Here is a 17,038-nt window from a genome sequence, read left to right as displayed (position 1 = left end):
GTCTTTGTATGAAAAAAACCCTTATTTTTTATTAGTATTATTTCTAATATTAAATGATACATCATCAAACTTCCCTTGATATACACATTTGATGTTGCAAATTTTCATTTTAAACTTATTTTTAACAATTGAACTACTGTAACTTAAAACACTTTTAACACTGGTTTCCCATTTATGTAATTTTAACACCATATCCATCACCAGTGTACTCATCTCTTTACCCCTGAAACTGGGGCTATTCATGGGTTACTCAAATTATGGATATAATATGGCATACATTCAAGAATCAACATTAGGATGAAGACTATTTCTCATATTTGAGCCATATCTATTTTATCAGCTTTATTATTTTCTTTCTTTTTTGTTATATTTATTTATTGAATCACTGTGGGAAAATTTACAAAGCTTTCAGGTTTAAGTCTCAGTCATATAATGATCAAACACCTTTTCCTTCACCAGTACTTATTTTTCACCACCAAGAAACCCAACATACTCCCCGTCCCACCCCTCCCAATGCCTGTGAGGCAGATGATTTCTACTCAACTCTCTCTCTACTTTGATTATTTACTATTTCGACATAAGATGCACCATTATTGTTGAGTTTCCACCCAACAATCAGAACTGCTGAAAAGGCGTTGTGAAATAATTTGTTTTCTACACCTGGTTATGAGAACCAAATGATGTTCCATGGCCACAATAGCAGTCACGCGATTTTGGATTTCTGATATTTTACTAATTAAATCTGGAAGGATTTTTGCCAAGATCCAGATAATTACGAGATTGTTTTCTGTGCCTTTGGACCCAAGGCCGTGCTGAAGAGCTGCTGATGGGAGGCGACTCGTGACCTTGGTAGGGCATGAAGGGCAAGCTGGTACTACCTCACTTCCCATGTGGCTGCAGTTGCCCTGTCACTACTGGCTCATACCTGGCTTTCCAATAAGCTCTGAGGTGGTGGCAACCTTGCTGCCTGGGGGGAAAATGGAGGAAGGGAGACGGGGTGCAATTCGTGAACTTAGTAGGGCATGAAGGATGAGCCGGTACTGCCCCCCTTCCCATGCGGTTGCAGTTGCCCTGACTCATACCTGGATTTCCAATAAGCTCTAAGGCGGCAGCCACATTGCTGCCGGGGGAAGGGGGGTGGAAGGTGGAAGAGTATTATTTTATTTCATTGCCTACCAATACCTGTAATTTTATGTCTATATAGATATAAAAATTAAATGACTTTTCTTCTCTAACAGAGAATAGAACTGAGAATTCAATGATTTGTCCATTCAGAAAATTATGCAAATGTTCAGTGGGGCTTTCTCACATTTATAAAGAGGATCTATAAAAAACCTACAATTACTATTACACCTAATGACCAAAGATTTAAGAAAAAGATATCTACTTTTAGCCTAATATTTAAAGATAGCTTTGGATGCTTTAACCAAAACCAGTAGAGGGCAAGATGTTAGTACAGCAGGTAGGGTGCTTGCCTTGCATGTTTCTGAGCAGGATTTGATCCCAATTATCCTATATGGTCCCACATCGACTTCCAGGAGTAATTCCTGAATTGAGAACCAGAAGTAACCCTTTAGCATCGCCAGCTATGGTATTATATTAAATATTAAAAAATTAATAGAATTCAATGTAATAAGTAAAAATTAAAAAGGAAGATTGAAAAGTGTATCTAGTTGTAGATAGTATGATTTATTTTATAGAAACTATCAAAGAATGCACACAGCCAAACATAAATATAGTTTACAAATTATACTTCTATTAAGGAGATAGGATATAATAACAACCCATAGAAATCAAGGAGGTTGTGGAGAAGAGATATGTGGAAAGCGATGGGGAACAGAGACCAAGGAGATCCAAGTCATCAATCCTGTAAAGGAGTGGTATAATTTAATATCCAAACCAAAGGGTTAATAACACCGAAGACAACATCTCTGAATTTTAGCAACCAAATTTGAAAATGTACTTGTCAATGTGGGCTGCTTGGATACATGGGGAACCCTGATGGAGGGTAAAAGACACTGGTGGTAAGATTGGTACTTGAACATAGTATGTCTAATATCCAACTATGAATAACTTTGTAAATCATGCTACTTTAATACAGTTAAAAATTAAATTATAAGGAGAATACTAACACATAAAATTGCATTTCTATATAAAGTGATGGATATATGAAATCTGAAATTAAAGTTCAATATCATATATGCTGGTCCAAAATAAAATATTCAGTGGTAAATGTGACAAGATACAGAGTTTGTATCCTGAAAACTACAATATTGAAGGAAAACTAGCAAAAGTTCTAAATAAATTAAGATACATACAATGTTCATGGATAGAAAGAGTCAAAATAAACAAGATGTGAGATACACTCACTGTGGTTCAAAAAAAATAAAAGTGAAAATCTAAATGTCTACAGTGGGAAGCTTTTTAAATTAAAGATTTCAAATGAATTTAGATGATGCAATCTAAATTAATTTAAATTACATAAGGTAAGTTAACTTAAATGTTAATTTAAAATGGATCATGTAAGTTAAAATGCATCATTTAAGTTAAATAAAAAAGCATCATGTATTTAATGGAAAATGTACAATTTCTGGTTATAAGACTCAGAGAAATATGGTTCACAAAATAAAAATCTGGAAAATTTAATTTCATCGATGTTTAAAATTTTGAAAGAAAATTTTAAGAAAAAATGGAATGAATAGTTACAGATCATATATCTAGCAAAGCACTGGTTCCGAGTTTATATAGATATATAAAAAGTTCTCAAAACTCAAATATAAAACAACAATCCAATTAAAAATGGGAACATGCACAAAAATTCCAATGAAACCAACTTATATATGGCAGGTTTATACATAAAAAACTCAGTATTATTTAATAATATTGAACAGAAATTGAAACAATATTAAAGTATCCCTTCACTTTAGCTTATAAACATAGCTAAAATAAAGATGTGCATACCATGTCAAATATTAGTAAGAATAAAAAGAATTTTGCCCTCTCATACATTGATTATGGATATATGAAATAGCATGACCACACAGAAAAACAGTTTGACAGTGTCTGTAAAACAACATGATCCAGCAATGGCACTCCTGGAACTTTATGTCAGAAAAATGAAGATTCCTTTTCAATCCAAAACTTGTATATGAATATTCATTGCAACTGCTTTGGTAATGAGTCAAAGTTGTGAACAATTTTATTGTTTATTGGGTGAAATGGCTAAACAAATATATTCACACCATATATCAAGTACCCACATTGAAAAAGAATGATTTATTCCTTAACATACCTAGCTGAATCTCAAGGTGGGTTTGTTTTGTTTTGTTTGCAGAGGGCAGTGAAGGCACACCTGGCTGTAGTATGGACTTACTCCTGGTTCTAAGTTTGAGATCGTTCCTGGCAATGCTCAGGGGACCATATGGGATATAGGGAATCAAACCCAGGTCTACTGCAAGCAAGGCAAACACCCTACTGCTGTACTATCAACCTTACCCCATGAGAGAAATTTTTTTAGTCTAAATATTAAACAGTACATGATAAAGTATTTATAAGGTGTTTTTAGAAATCCTTACAAAAGAAAATGAATCAGAAAGAAAGAGAGCAAGATGGAAATTTTCTGCATCTTGACTGTCGTTATTAATATTCTGGTTGTGAGGCTGGATCACTGGAAATAACTGGTTAAACAGTATTATTTCTTAATGCTGTCAGATAATCTACAATTATCTCAATACAAACACTTGTAAAAATTTAAAGAATTCACTTTCAAATGTTTCTTTGCCCTAAAATCAAGGGCAAGGAAAGTGAATGCAGATTTAGAAAGATGAATCAAGTTATGAAAGATACTGGAATGGCAGCTTGTTCTGTAGAAAAAAAAAGTGAAACAAGTGAACAGCTACCTTGGTAAATTATTTGAGAAGAATTGTCAGATCTACTGAGGAGTTGGGCTAAGGTGACCTTCTGAGGCTCTTTTTAGTTCTATGAATTTTCTATTTAATAGCTTTTGGTCTTGCCTTAGAAGAAAAAAAAACAGATAGCTAACGTGATTAATACTGGAACAATACCAAATTGCATTTCAGTGACAAAAATGATGAGTTTTGAAAGGTCTGACATGAAATAAAGAAAGAAATCCTTAAATCCATTACCATAAATATAACATTAAAATATAAAGTATATAATGGCCTTTTTCCAGAAAATAAGATTATTACTTTTAAGATTTCCTGTAAAATATTTATTTTTACTGACAACGCATTTCAAGAAATAATTCACAAATTATATTATAGAACTTTATTGCTAAGTGCTCTGGTGGAGTGAGTATAAAAATAATGAGGGGAAAAAAAACTTGCCTTTCTCCCAAGGACATTACTACATGTGAGTGTGAGAATCACTTAGAAAGAATAATATAAATTCTAAATTCTGATTAAAGATATGCTCTCTAAAGACAAAGAAAGAGCAATGTATTTTTCTGTGGAGGATGGGAGTGCAGTGGAAAAAGAGCCTTTATTCACTGTCGATGGGGTTGGTTAGTGGTTGACTGACTATGGAAAACGGTATGGATATTCCTCAAAAAGTAAGAATGAAATGTCCATAAGACCCAGTGATTCCATTTCTTGATATCTTCCCCCAAAACACCCAACATTAAATTAAAAAATACATATGCACACTTGCATTCATTGCAGAATTTAGCACAAAAACACGAATATGGAAACAACCCAAATCTTTGAGAAAAAATGAATGGATATTGGAGATTTGACATATATACATAATGTAATATTATGACTCTTTAAGAAAAAATGAAATTATTTAATTCTCTTCAAGGTGAATAGAAGTGAGATGCATCAAATTAATATTTTTGATGTTTGAATATAATATTTATTAAGCAGATCTGTTTTAGGTCTTTTTTTATGTAGGAGTACTGCTGTTTATTCAGCCACTGATTAGCTGATTGAATTGGGCATGAACTCCACCTTACTTCTTTTTTTTTCATAATTTTATTTATTTATTTATTTATTTATTTTTCTTTTTATATTTATTTTTTGAATCACTGTGGGAAAAGTTACTAAGCTTTCAGGTTTGTCTCAGTCATACAATGATCAAACACCTTTCCCTTCACCAGTACTCATTTTTCACCAACAAGAACCCCAATATAGCCCCCTCCCACCCCTCCCAATGCCTATGAGGCAGATGATTTCTACTTAACTCTTCTCTGCATTGATTACATTCATTATTTTGACAAAAGATGCACCATTATTGTTTAAAATTTCTCTCCCAACAATCAGAATTGCTGAAAAGGCATTGTGAAATATTTGATTTCTATAGCTGGTTATGAGAATCATATAATGTCATGCAGCCGCGATTTTAGATTTCTGCAAAGAGTCAAATAATTAAGAGATTGGTCTCTGTGCGTCATGTTATGGCTGTTCCAGAGAGCTGCTCGTGGGGGCAACTCATGACCTCAGTAGGGCGTGAAGGACGAGCTGGTACCACCCCCCTCCCATGAGACTGCCTTTGCCCTGTCACTATCGGCTCATACCTGGCTTTCCTATAAGCTCTGAGGCGGTGGCCATCTTGCTTCCAGGGGGGAAAAAGGCGGAAGGGAGCAACACCCTTTCCCTCCTGGGGAGGCATGGTGCCGTAGTTTAATGCATGGACCATTCACTTTTCTGCTGCAACTGCCGTGCTCTGGATTAAGTCCTTTTGACTCTGGAGCCATGGCCGTCCCGGAAAGCTGCTCATGGGGGGCAACTCATGACCTCAGTAGGGCGTGAAGGACGAGCCTGCACCCTCCTCCTTCCCATGAGACTGCAGTTGCCTCATCACTGCTGGCTCCTACCTGGCTTTCCAATAAGCTCTGAGGCGGTGGCCGCCTTGTCAAATTAATATTTAAATTAAATAAAAATCAAGACACAGGAGAACTTTATAGTGTATCACAACTTTCATAAAGGAAATAAAGAAATATATGTGCATGTTATCTTTTAAATGTGTAGAATATCTTTCTAAACATCTTCAATATTGCAACTGATATCATAGAAATACTACACAAAATAACTATGAAAAAACTAAAGACCAACAAACTAAATTACCCAGAAAGTCAAATAAATTTTTAGAATCAAGTCTGAATCAGGAAGAAATAGAAAATAAGAACAAACCAGTTAACAGTAAGTAAATTGAGTCAGTAATCAGAAAAATATCAATAAAGTCTGGAACTGATGGGTTATTTGTTGAATTCCATGAAGCTACCGAGAGTATTGGATATGCCAGACACAGTAACAACAAAGTCTCCAATGGAGACGTTACTGGGCCCGCTCGAGCAAATCGACGATCAACGGGAAGGCCTTTATCCATGAATATTTAAAGAATTAATTTCTATCCTTCCCAAAATGTGAAAAAGAAGCAACACTCCCAGACTCATTTGAAAAGGTCAACCTTATACAGATGAGTATATCACAACTACACCAACTACACATAACTACAGACAAAAATTCTAGAACTGAAAGTTACAAGCACAATACAGGGGCCATTCACTATGATAAAATGGAGCTTATCTCTGAAATGCAAGGACTATGTACATTACAGTAATAGAATGAAATTTTAAAATTATATGATCATCTCAATGAACAGAAAAGTTATTTGATAATACTCAGTATCCATTTATGATAAAGACACTGTCACTGTCACTGTCCTCCCATTGTTCATCAATTTGCTCGAGCGGGCCCAGTAACATCCCCATCATGACACTTGTTGTGTTACTGTGTTTGGCATATTGAACATGTCACGGGGAGCTTGCCAGGCTTTGCTGTGCGGGTGAGATACTCTCAGTAGCTTGCTGGGCTCTCTGAGAGGGGCGGAGGAATCGAACTTGGGTCGGCCATGTTGGCTGCTTGCAAGGCAAATGCCCTACCCGCTGTGCTATCACTTCAGATCATATAAATGATAAAGACAACAAACAACATATGGAAAAAATGCATATCGATTATTTTGCAGTCTATGGTTTGCAATAATGTTGATTCTAGGTTTTCTTGCATAACAATTTCTAGCACCACACAGTCTACCAGTCTCCACTCCCCTCCTCCATTATCCCAAAGTTCCCCTCTTCCCAGAAACATCTATGCTTTTTTATTATTTCCCTTAATCCTTAATTTAGTCTATTCAAGCAGTCGTTCAAGAATACTTTAGACCAGGTACCTTATAAATAAGTAATTTATTTCTTAAAATTCTGTAGAGTGGGAAGTCTGATGTCAAACTCTGCATTTTTAGACTAAATCAGTGATACCAAGGATACCATTTCACTGCATCCTAAAATAGTAAACAAAGGAAGAGGAAGGGAGGCCTCCGGGTTTACTTATAATGGCATTACCCCAGTCCTGAGGCCCCCATAGATCATTTAAATGCTTACAAAAATCATAGCTCCTAGTATCATCACACTGGGAGTGAGGTAAATTTAACATGCAAATTGAGGTGGTGGTGGTGGTATGAATATTCAGTCTCTAGGCTTTCAGTTATTTCAAGCGGACTTTCTCAATAAATCACTTCAACAAGAAACTTGATAGCAGGATCTCTTTATAATGCACCTAAGACATGAGCCAAAGAAATGTACGTTGCTCTTTAAAAAAGCGACAAGTACACTTGAGGATGACAAACATAATACATGAAAAGTGTATTTTCGGATAAAGTGGAAAAACTAGACTGTTATTAGAGCACAACTAATTTGAAGTTCAAATGAATGATTTAGGAACTAATTTTTTAGCAGATATTTGATGAAGTGCAAATAGGTCACCAAAATTAGAGAACAATAAAAATGAAAAAAAAAGAGACAGATTATATACAAACATGAACAATAGGAAATATTTTTTTAGACCAGCGTCTCTCAATCATGGGCAACATGCCATCTTGTAAAGTGCCAGGGCATTCCAGGGGTGTGGGCCCTGGTAAAAATCATGGAAATGTAAAACCATGGCATGAGACTATGGGGTTATTCAGTTGAAGAGGGGTCCATAGAAAAGATACAGGAGCCATCTTCAGAAAAGGTTGAGAAACACTGCACTAACCAGTGTGATTGACACTGGTTCAAATATTTGAACTTTGGTAGATAAATCATAAAGTCCATTTGAAGATGGAGGAATTTGTGAGACTTGAGGATGATGTGGTCTTTGGCTGAGACAAAGAACTGAAGAAAAATCAACTGAATGTTGATCAAGACCCATTTTTAGACACAGAAAATGTGTTACCTACTTAAATTGTAGGACAAGAGAGGTGAAGGCCCTTGCTTGACATGCAGCTGACCTTGATTCAACCATAACATATGGTTCTCTGAGCAGTAAAATGTATGAACCTACCCTGCTACCTGCTAAAAAAATAGTATAGAGATAAATAAGAGAAGCATCAACATAAAAAGGATGATTATAAAGGGTAAAATTTAAGAAAAATCAGCTAGAAAAATGGGTGATGATACACAAAGATGTATCTATTTGTTTTTTGTTTTTATCTCTAAATTTAAAGAATATAGATAGTACAGAGATTTTTGTAGAGAGATAAAATGATTTCTAAACCACTTTGGTTTAAAATAAATGACCTTTGCATTTTAGTTAGGGACTGATTAGTTATTTTTAATGACAATTTTATATATAGCAATATGTAATGAAAGTAGTATTTGAAAGTAATATTTAAGACATTGGTAAAGAGTGGTAGTGAAAACAAAAGGAGTATAAGCTTTTATACGCAAAAGGAGTAAAAAAAATCATTCATTTCTTGGTTTTGGACCACACTCATTTGTACTCGGGGGTTACTTCTGACTCTACATTCAGGGATCACTCATGGTGGGGCCTGGGGACAATAAGTGGTGTCAGGGATCAATCCCAGGACAGGTGCATTCAAGGCAAATGCCTCACCCATTGTGCTCACTGTTCAAAGCAAGTGCCTTGTCCACTCTGGTACTTGAGTGGAAAACGTTCAACCAGTAGAGACGTACAAACATTTGCGAAGAAATAATGCGTGGAGATAAAATTATTGCATTCCTGTCACTGCCACTGTCACAGTCCTCCTGTTGTTCATCAATTTGCTTGAGTGGGCCCAGTAACGCCTCCATTGTGACATTTACTGTGTTTGGCATATCGAATACACCACGGGTAGCTTGCCAGTCTCTGCCGTGATTGCATTCTTATATTAAAATATATTATCAATAAAAAATCTAAGCAAGTTTTCCCAAAATTTTACTTTGGAAACATTGACAATTTTAATACCTAGTGTGAATCTCTTCAGAGAGCCTTTAATATCTACACTCAATGTTCATTTCCCTACAAACAGAGAGAAGCTGGATATTAGACAATTTGGACAATACAAATATCTAATCAAATCCCTCTCTGCAAATGATTATTATGTCTTCCTACCATTAGTTAGTATACTTGTCAGTGTTGTGCCCTGAAAAAAAATAGTTATTATTGGTTTATTCTGACCTTAGCTAATTAGAAATCTTGTACAAACTGAGAGAATAAGTAATAGCTGACATTTAAATAAAAATTGTACCCAACAGTAAGGTTTAATTGTCAACTCCATTTCTCTTCTATATGGCAATATAATTATTTATTTGCTTTTACTTTCCTCGCTCATTTCAGTTGTCTGCACTATTACATTGATTCTTAAAATACAAATCATGCTCTTCTCTGCTCTGAACTCTTCCATACTTTGCCATTGCCTGTGAAATAAACACCCCAAGTGTCAGTTATATTTGACAAGGCCCAAGACTGTCTCTTGAGCTCTCTCTTAAGCATCCTCTTTTACAAATTTAATGGACCACTTTTCTTTCCTCACTGCTATATTCTGGACCTAGTGGTCTTATTGCTTTGGTGATTCTATCTTCCTTACTGTAGAGATTTTAAGCAGCCTATATCCACTCTCTGAAACATTATTTTATCTCATTGTTTATATTCTTTAAGTGTCAGCTTAAATCCTACTTCTTCCAATGAGTCTCTCAATCTGTCTCTTACAAATCTCTAGTTTTTCCACTTAGCAGACTAGTTTTCAAATATTTGTTTAATTTTGTGGTCATTTAATGTATACTTCTCATCACCTTTGGGAAACAAAGACTTCAGTTATTGTATCATCATATCCTCAATACATATTATAGGACGGGATAAATTGAAAAGTATATTTGTAAAATAAATGGAGGCTTAAAAGATTTTAAAAGGAATCAGTATAACTCTAACATACGAAACAGCATTACAGCTATATCTGAATGGATGTTTATAAAAGCAGAGATACAGATAAATGTCATATACAAATATATATACAAATAAATGTGATGGTAACTATATCCAAGGGAAGCAAAGTCACGAGAATATTTTTAGATGTGTCATTTATATCAAGGTAGTTAAACTTAAATCACTTAAATCAGTGTAGATAAATTTCTTAACATCACTAATAGTGTACTTTTCAAGGATAGAAGGAAGGTTGACAAAATTAAAATTTGGAAAAACTTTATCAGAAAACAAAACTTTTTTTTTCCAAAATAAAGCATTAAGAAAACACATCATTGAGGCTGCTTGTTGAAAGGGAAAGTTTTAGTGAATGAGAATGAAAATTGTGCCAGCTAGTGCCAATCACATGTCTAGTTTATACTATAGAGATACACTGTATTGAGAACTCTATTCTTTCTGCTGCCACTGTGACTCATCAAAAAATAATGATATTTGACAAAATGAATATGTTGAAATAAGAGGTTATTTCACAGTGTAGTAATACTTCAGTGACACTTTAATTTCTTAAAAGTATATGCAGAATGTTAATAAAAATTGAAAAGAAGCTCCAAAATCAAGCCGCACTTAGAGCAAGAAACTCCTACTTTTTAAAAGACTTAATCATTTATGAGAGATCAAATCCTTGCCTTCTAGGTCACCTGCATATGCTAAAACAATGCCAGTTTAATAATAATAATAATAATAATAATAATAATAATAATTAGGAACATATTCCTGGACCATGACACATCATAAGACACTCCCTATCCATTTTCCATAATATATTTATATGCCTCTCGGAGAGCCCGGCAAGCTACTGAGAGTATCCCACCCACACAGGCAGAACCTAGCAAGCTCCTCAATTCATATTCGATATGCCAAAAACAGTAAAAATAATGGGTCTCATTCCCCTGACCCTGAAAGAACCTCCAATGTGGCAGCGTTGGGAAAGGTGAGTAAGGAGAGGGTGCTAAAATCTCAGGGCTACTCCACAAGAAGAAAACATCCAACCCCATCCAAAAATGGGGCAATGAAATGAACAGAAACTTTCTCAAAGAAGAAATCCGAATGGCAAAAAAGCACATGAGAAAATGCTCTACATCATTAATCATCAGGGAGATGCAGATCAAAACCACAATGAGACACCATCTCACACCTCAGAGACTGGACCACATTCAAAAGAACAAAAGCAACCGATGCTGGCACGGATGTGGCGAGAAAGGGACACTCCTTCACTGTTGGTGGGAATGTCGACTGGTTCAGCCCTTCTGGAAAACAGTATGGACGATTCTCAGAAAACTAGAAATTGAGCTCCCATTTGACCCAGCAATACCACTCCTGGGAATATATCCCAGAGAGGCAAAAATGTACAGTCAAAGTGACATCTGCACTTGTTTGTTCATTGCAGCACTCTTTACAATAGCCAGAAACTGGAAGAAACCTGAATGCCCAAGAACAGATGACTGGTTAAAGAAACTTTGGTACATGTACACAATGGAGTACTATGTAGCTCTTAGAAAAGATGAAGTCATGAAATTTACATACAAGTGGTACAACATGGAAAGTATCATGCTAAGCGAAATGAGTCAGAAAGAGAGGGATAGACATAGAAAGATTGCATTCATCTGGGGGACATAACGTAACAAAATATGAGATTAATACCCAAGAATAGCTGAGATCAGCACCAGGAGGATTACTCCATAGCTTAGTGGCCAGTCGGGCATTCTAGAGGAAAGGGCAGCTCAGATAGAGAAGGGAACACCAAATAAAGGGTGTTTGGAGGATCCTCCCAGGAGGGGAGAGATGCATGTCGAAAGTGGACTATGGACTGAACATGTTTGCCATTCAATGCCTCTTTTGCAGACCACAACACCCAAAATGAGAGAGAGAACTCAGGGGATTGCCCTGCCACAGAGGTGGGGGGATGGGGGGACGGGGGTGGGGGGGATATTATCCATGGTGGTGGAAAACGGGCACTGGTGGAGGGATGGGTATCTGATCATTGTATAATCGAACCCAAGCACAAAAATTTGTAAATCTACAACTGTACCTCATGGTGTTTCACTAATAAAAAAAAAAATCTCAGGGCTTGGACGAATAGAGACGTTACTGGCACCTGCTTGAGTAAATTAATGAACAATGGGATGACAGTGATAGTGATTCAGTGAATAATAATGATGTGCTACTTTTAATATTCAATATTGTTGAAAGTGCTAATGTGGTAATGTGTAGTTTACATATATTGTCTTAAAAAGATGCAAACAAGAATAGTTTTCAAGGGATGCAGAAACTGAAGTAGTACAAAACAACTATCTTTCAAATCACAAACAAATAATAAATGTCAAGAAAAAGTAAAATTGAAATTAGCACACTTGCTAAGTAAAAACCACAAATTCTAACAGAAGAATAAATTGAGAGATACATAAGAAAAAAAATTAACTGATGTCAAACAGAAAACAGTAGGGCCTTACTCAGATAAAAGAAACAACCTTGGGAGCTGGAGCAATAGCACAGAGGGTAGTGCGTTTGCCTTGCATGTGGCTAACCCGGGTTCCATTCCCAGTTATCCTATATGGTCCCCTGAGCACTGCCAGGAGTAATCCCTGTGTAGCTCTGGGTATGACCCAAAAAGCAAAAAAAAAAAAAAAAAAGAAACAATTTTGTCATCAAGGATTTTACTTTTCTTTAACTAGGAAAAGAAATTTTTGAAATACTTAAACTTAAAATTGATGCCTCAACAGTCAGAATAAATGCAAAGTATGTGTAGACATAAACATGCAATAGTGACGTGAGCTTTATTTTTAGATAGGTATCTTCAGAGGTTTGAAGAAAAACTGTTATCTGTTTTTTAATAGACTATAGACAAAAAATTTTACCGCAAAATGTATGGACACTTTATATGTATTATAATAATGAGAATTATCATGGAAATTATCTTTAAATCAGTTTTTTCTATCCTATGCTTTATCAAGGTAGTAAGGATTAAGAATCTTAGTTTTAATGCAGACTATCCAAATTCCTAATTAGCAGGAGATTGTTTCTTCAATGGAACTTCAATTTTTATACTATAATTAGGTTTATATACATAATGCTGATTTGATAGTAATTAAATTTCTGTCAGTGTGAGACTGGTTATGATTTGATACCAGATTTAGATAAAAGAGTTTTACTTGAATGTCTTTCTAGAAAGGATTCCCAATACATTAAACTGTTTATTTTAGGCTATAGAAAAGCAGATGGAATTAAAATTTTATTAAGAAATTCCATGCAATGAAGATTAATAATTATCATATGGAAGCGATTGAAGGAAGAAATGAAATATAAAATTTTTATGAAAAATGATTTAATAATGCTGAGAATATTAATATAAATGTCTCCTGACCAGTGGTTCTTTTAAATGGCTTTAAAAGCAATTAAAACTTCTAGAGTTAATATTTTGATGAGATGGTCTTTTTATTCTATAGTATAATATAAAACATGCAGTGGTTCAGAATTTTGTGAGTATGCTATATTAAGTACAATTATTATACTTTCAAATGTCTCTCAAAATGTGCTTTGAGTCCCCTTGCTTTAGAATCACTGGGGGTATGTATTTGTTTAAAATTCACATTCGTGAATTCCACCCAAAACTAACAGAACCAGAATATCTGTCCTCAGGCTCAGTAAATATCATTTAACTAGGGCTTTAGATGATTGTTATAAAGTTAATAGCTTGAAAGCTCCTGAGCTATTTAAGTTAAGCTCATTTAAATCAGATAATTTCTATTTGATCTGTGATAATTCTATTTCATCTAGTATTTATTTGGACCTACATTCTAATTCCTTGTCAGTACTCGATAACTAAGTGCTTACTTTGAACTTTGATACATCGGATTATATCTGTTAGAAGAGATAACAGATTTCTCAGGTCACATATGGTGAAGAAATTATTTAGTAAAGTGAGATGCCCTTTCATGTAATAGATACTAAGTGATTGTGTCAAAGAATGTTTCTGTTTACTTTTTTGCATTACCCTCATTCTCTTTAAGCTGCAGTCTACTATAATTCACATTTCCCAGTTCATATCGCTAATATTAAACGTTCCCTTTCTCTAAATCTTCTCTTAAATTTTTCTAACAGTAATTAAATCTGTGAGAATTCTAGGCTATTATATATAATATCAAAGCAACAAAAATAGTTCTAAGTTAATTCCTTTACAGAAAGAATTCTAAATATATTCTACTATAGATAAAGTTAAAATATTTATTTATGCATTATTTATTTGTTTACTTATATTTTCTGTTTTGGGGTCACACTTGGTGGTGCTCAGAGCTTATTCCTGGCTTACCCTCTATACTAGCTCTCCAGCCTCAAAAGTTAGAATTTGGATTAATTTGAGTTCTTTAGAGAATGTAAAAATAACCAGGGGGCAGAGATCCAATTCTTGATCCCTCTAAAATCTGCCTCTAATAATTCTGGGATACAAGGAAAGTATACTTTGTGCTCTAAGGGCTGCTTCTCGCATATTTCTTGATATTTTCTTGATATTTCTCATGCTATTTTCCTTGAGTCACCATGATAGATTCTCCTATGTTGCCATCATCTATCGATCACAACATTCTAACTACAGCCGCATATGCAATGGTTTGATTTGGTGATGCTTCTAGTCTCCAATGTCAAAAGCCCTGGTGCTTCATAGGTGGTCTCCATTATTAACAAAGATGCTGGGAGCAAGGCTCTTTCCATTGTACTCTCTTTAACTTTAGAAAGGGGTAAAGAAAACAAGCATAACTATTTTGTCTTTATTTTGTTTTATTTTTGGCCTACATCCAGAGGTGTCAGGGTTTTATTCCTGGATTATTCCCGAGACTACGTGGGGTGCCCTGATAGAACTCAATTGCAAACACTGTACCAGCTTTCTACACTCCAGGTTTAACTTTATTCTTCTGCATAAACTGGGCTAGAAAGCACGATAGATCATATTAGATATTTCTATTTCCTTGAAACAGTCACTGAAGTCCTCTCCCTCCCTTGAAATCTATTTCCTCCAAGAAGACACTACACCCTCATGTTGATAATAGCCCAGTTTCATGAATTACACAATTCTCTAAACTTTGTCATGTTTTATAGAGAGATAATTTATGTAAAGGGAAAAACAGTAAATGTAGATTGAATTTTCTAACTAGCTTTAAAGAACGGGAATGTATAGAATTTTGCTCTATGATACTGGAGGTTCAATCGTGAAAGCCCAGTTTTCTATTCTCTCTCCTCCTATACTTCTTTCTGAGAGAAGTCAGCATATGTTGAAGTTATCCATGCAGTCCACAGGAAGGGCTGCCTAGGGGGAAACTGATGCCTCTACTAAGACCAGTTTCCAGAACATCAGTTTGTCTCTGGCTGCCTGCATCTCAGTCTCCATAGGCCATATGTTCCTTGAACACATAGTAGGTTTTGTGATAAGGGAGTAATCTTGAACATAATCAAAACTCCACTGTTTGGTGGCAGTATTTATTTTCCAGCCCATTTAGTTTAAATCCTTCTATTTCAACAAGCTCAGAATAGGATAGATTTCTAACAGTCTATAGTTGCATCTCTTTTAAACTGACCTATAATTATCCTTGGTTTTTGAGTGTCTAAGCTAATTACATTTATTATAATTATGGCTATGGATGAGTTTAAAACTATCATTTTGTTATTTGTTCCATCTGCTTCTTGATCTCTTTTCCCTCATTCTCTGCTATCATTTGCATAATTGAATTTTCACATATTCATGTTTTTCTCCACTACTTTCAACCCCACATTTTCATTTCAACTTCTGTCATTCTATCTCTTTTCTTGAAAAGGTCCCTCTCCTTACTTAGTTGAAGAAATTTGCAAAAACAATCCTTCCTTCCTTCCTTCCTTCCTTCCTTCTTTCCTTCCTTCCTTCCTTCCTTCCTTCCTTCCTTCCTTCCTTCCTTCCTTCCTTCCTTCCTTCCTTCCTTCCTTCCTTCCTTAGTACCTATATTGCTCCACCACAACGCATTGACCTCCTCTTCCTTGGACCATTGAGATGATCTGCTGCCAATCTCCTTCTAATTTGCTTCATTAACATTTATCCCTCCAGTACAATCTGTGTTGTTGCAAAGGCAAAATTCCATATTTTCTTATCACTGAGTAGTATTATATCATACATATAAGCCACAAATTCTTTGTACACTTATCTGTAGTTGACAAATCTTGGCTAATGTGTATGGTGCTTCAATGAACACAAGGTTATTTGTGTGTGTGTGTGTGTATGTGTGTGTATGTATTTGTGCACTATTTCTGTAAATTTAGGATAGATAGATACAGAAGATGGTTTTAGAATCAAAACAGATTCAGAGATTAATCATAGAATTGGTATCTGAGATTATGCATTCACATATATGAACAGCTAATTTATGGTAAAAATGGTGGAAGAAAAAAATTTTTTGATAAGAGATCTTGAGAAAACTGGACCACTATCTCACATCATCATAAATGTTAATGCAAAATGAATTATGTGTTGTATTATTAAAGTCCAAATCTTAATATGAAATAGTAAACCATTTCATAGTCTTGGCTTTCATGGTATACATAGGAATTAGAACCTAATAATAAGGAAAATGTAGAAGCTTCTGAATACTAAAAGGAATTATAATTAAAAAGATTATCTATATCTAGAGACATATTACAGTGGTTGAACTACATGCTTTGCATGCTGGATGCCTGGGTTATACCCCTTGAACTATGTAGTGCACAGGAGTTATACCTGAGCACTTCCTCTCATCCTAAAATAGATAAACTATATTTTTATTGTAGTTTAT

Source organism: Sorex fumeus, unplaced genomic scaffold (assembly GCF_029834395.1).
Source record: "Sorex fumeus unplaced genomic scaffold, SorFum_2.1 ptg000039l, whole genome shotgun sequence".
NCBI classification, from domain to species: Eukaryota; Metazoa; Chordata; class Mammalia; order Eulipotyphla; family Soricidae; genus Sorex; species Sorex fumeus.
Note: the sequence above shows the minus strand (reverse complement) of the source record.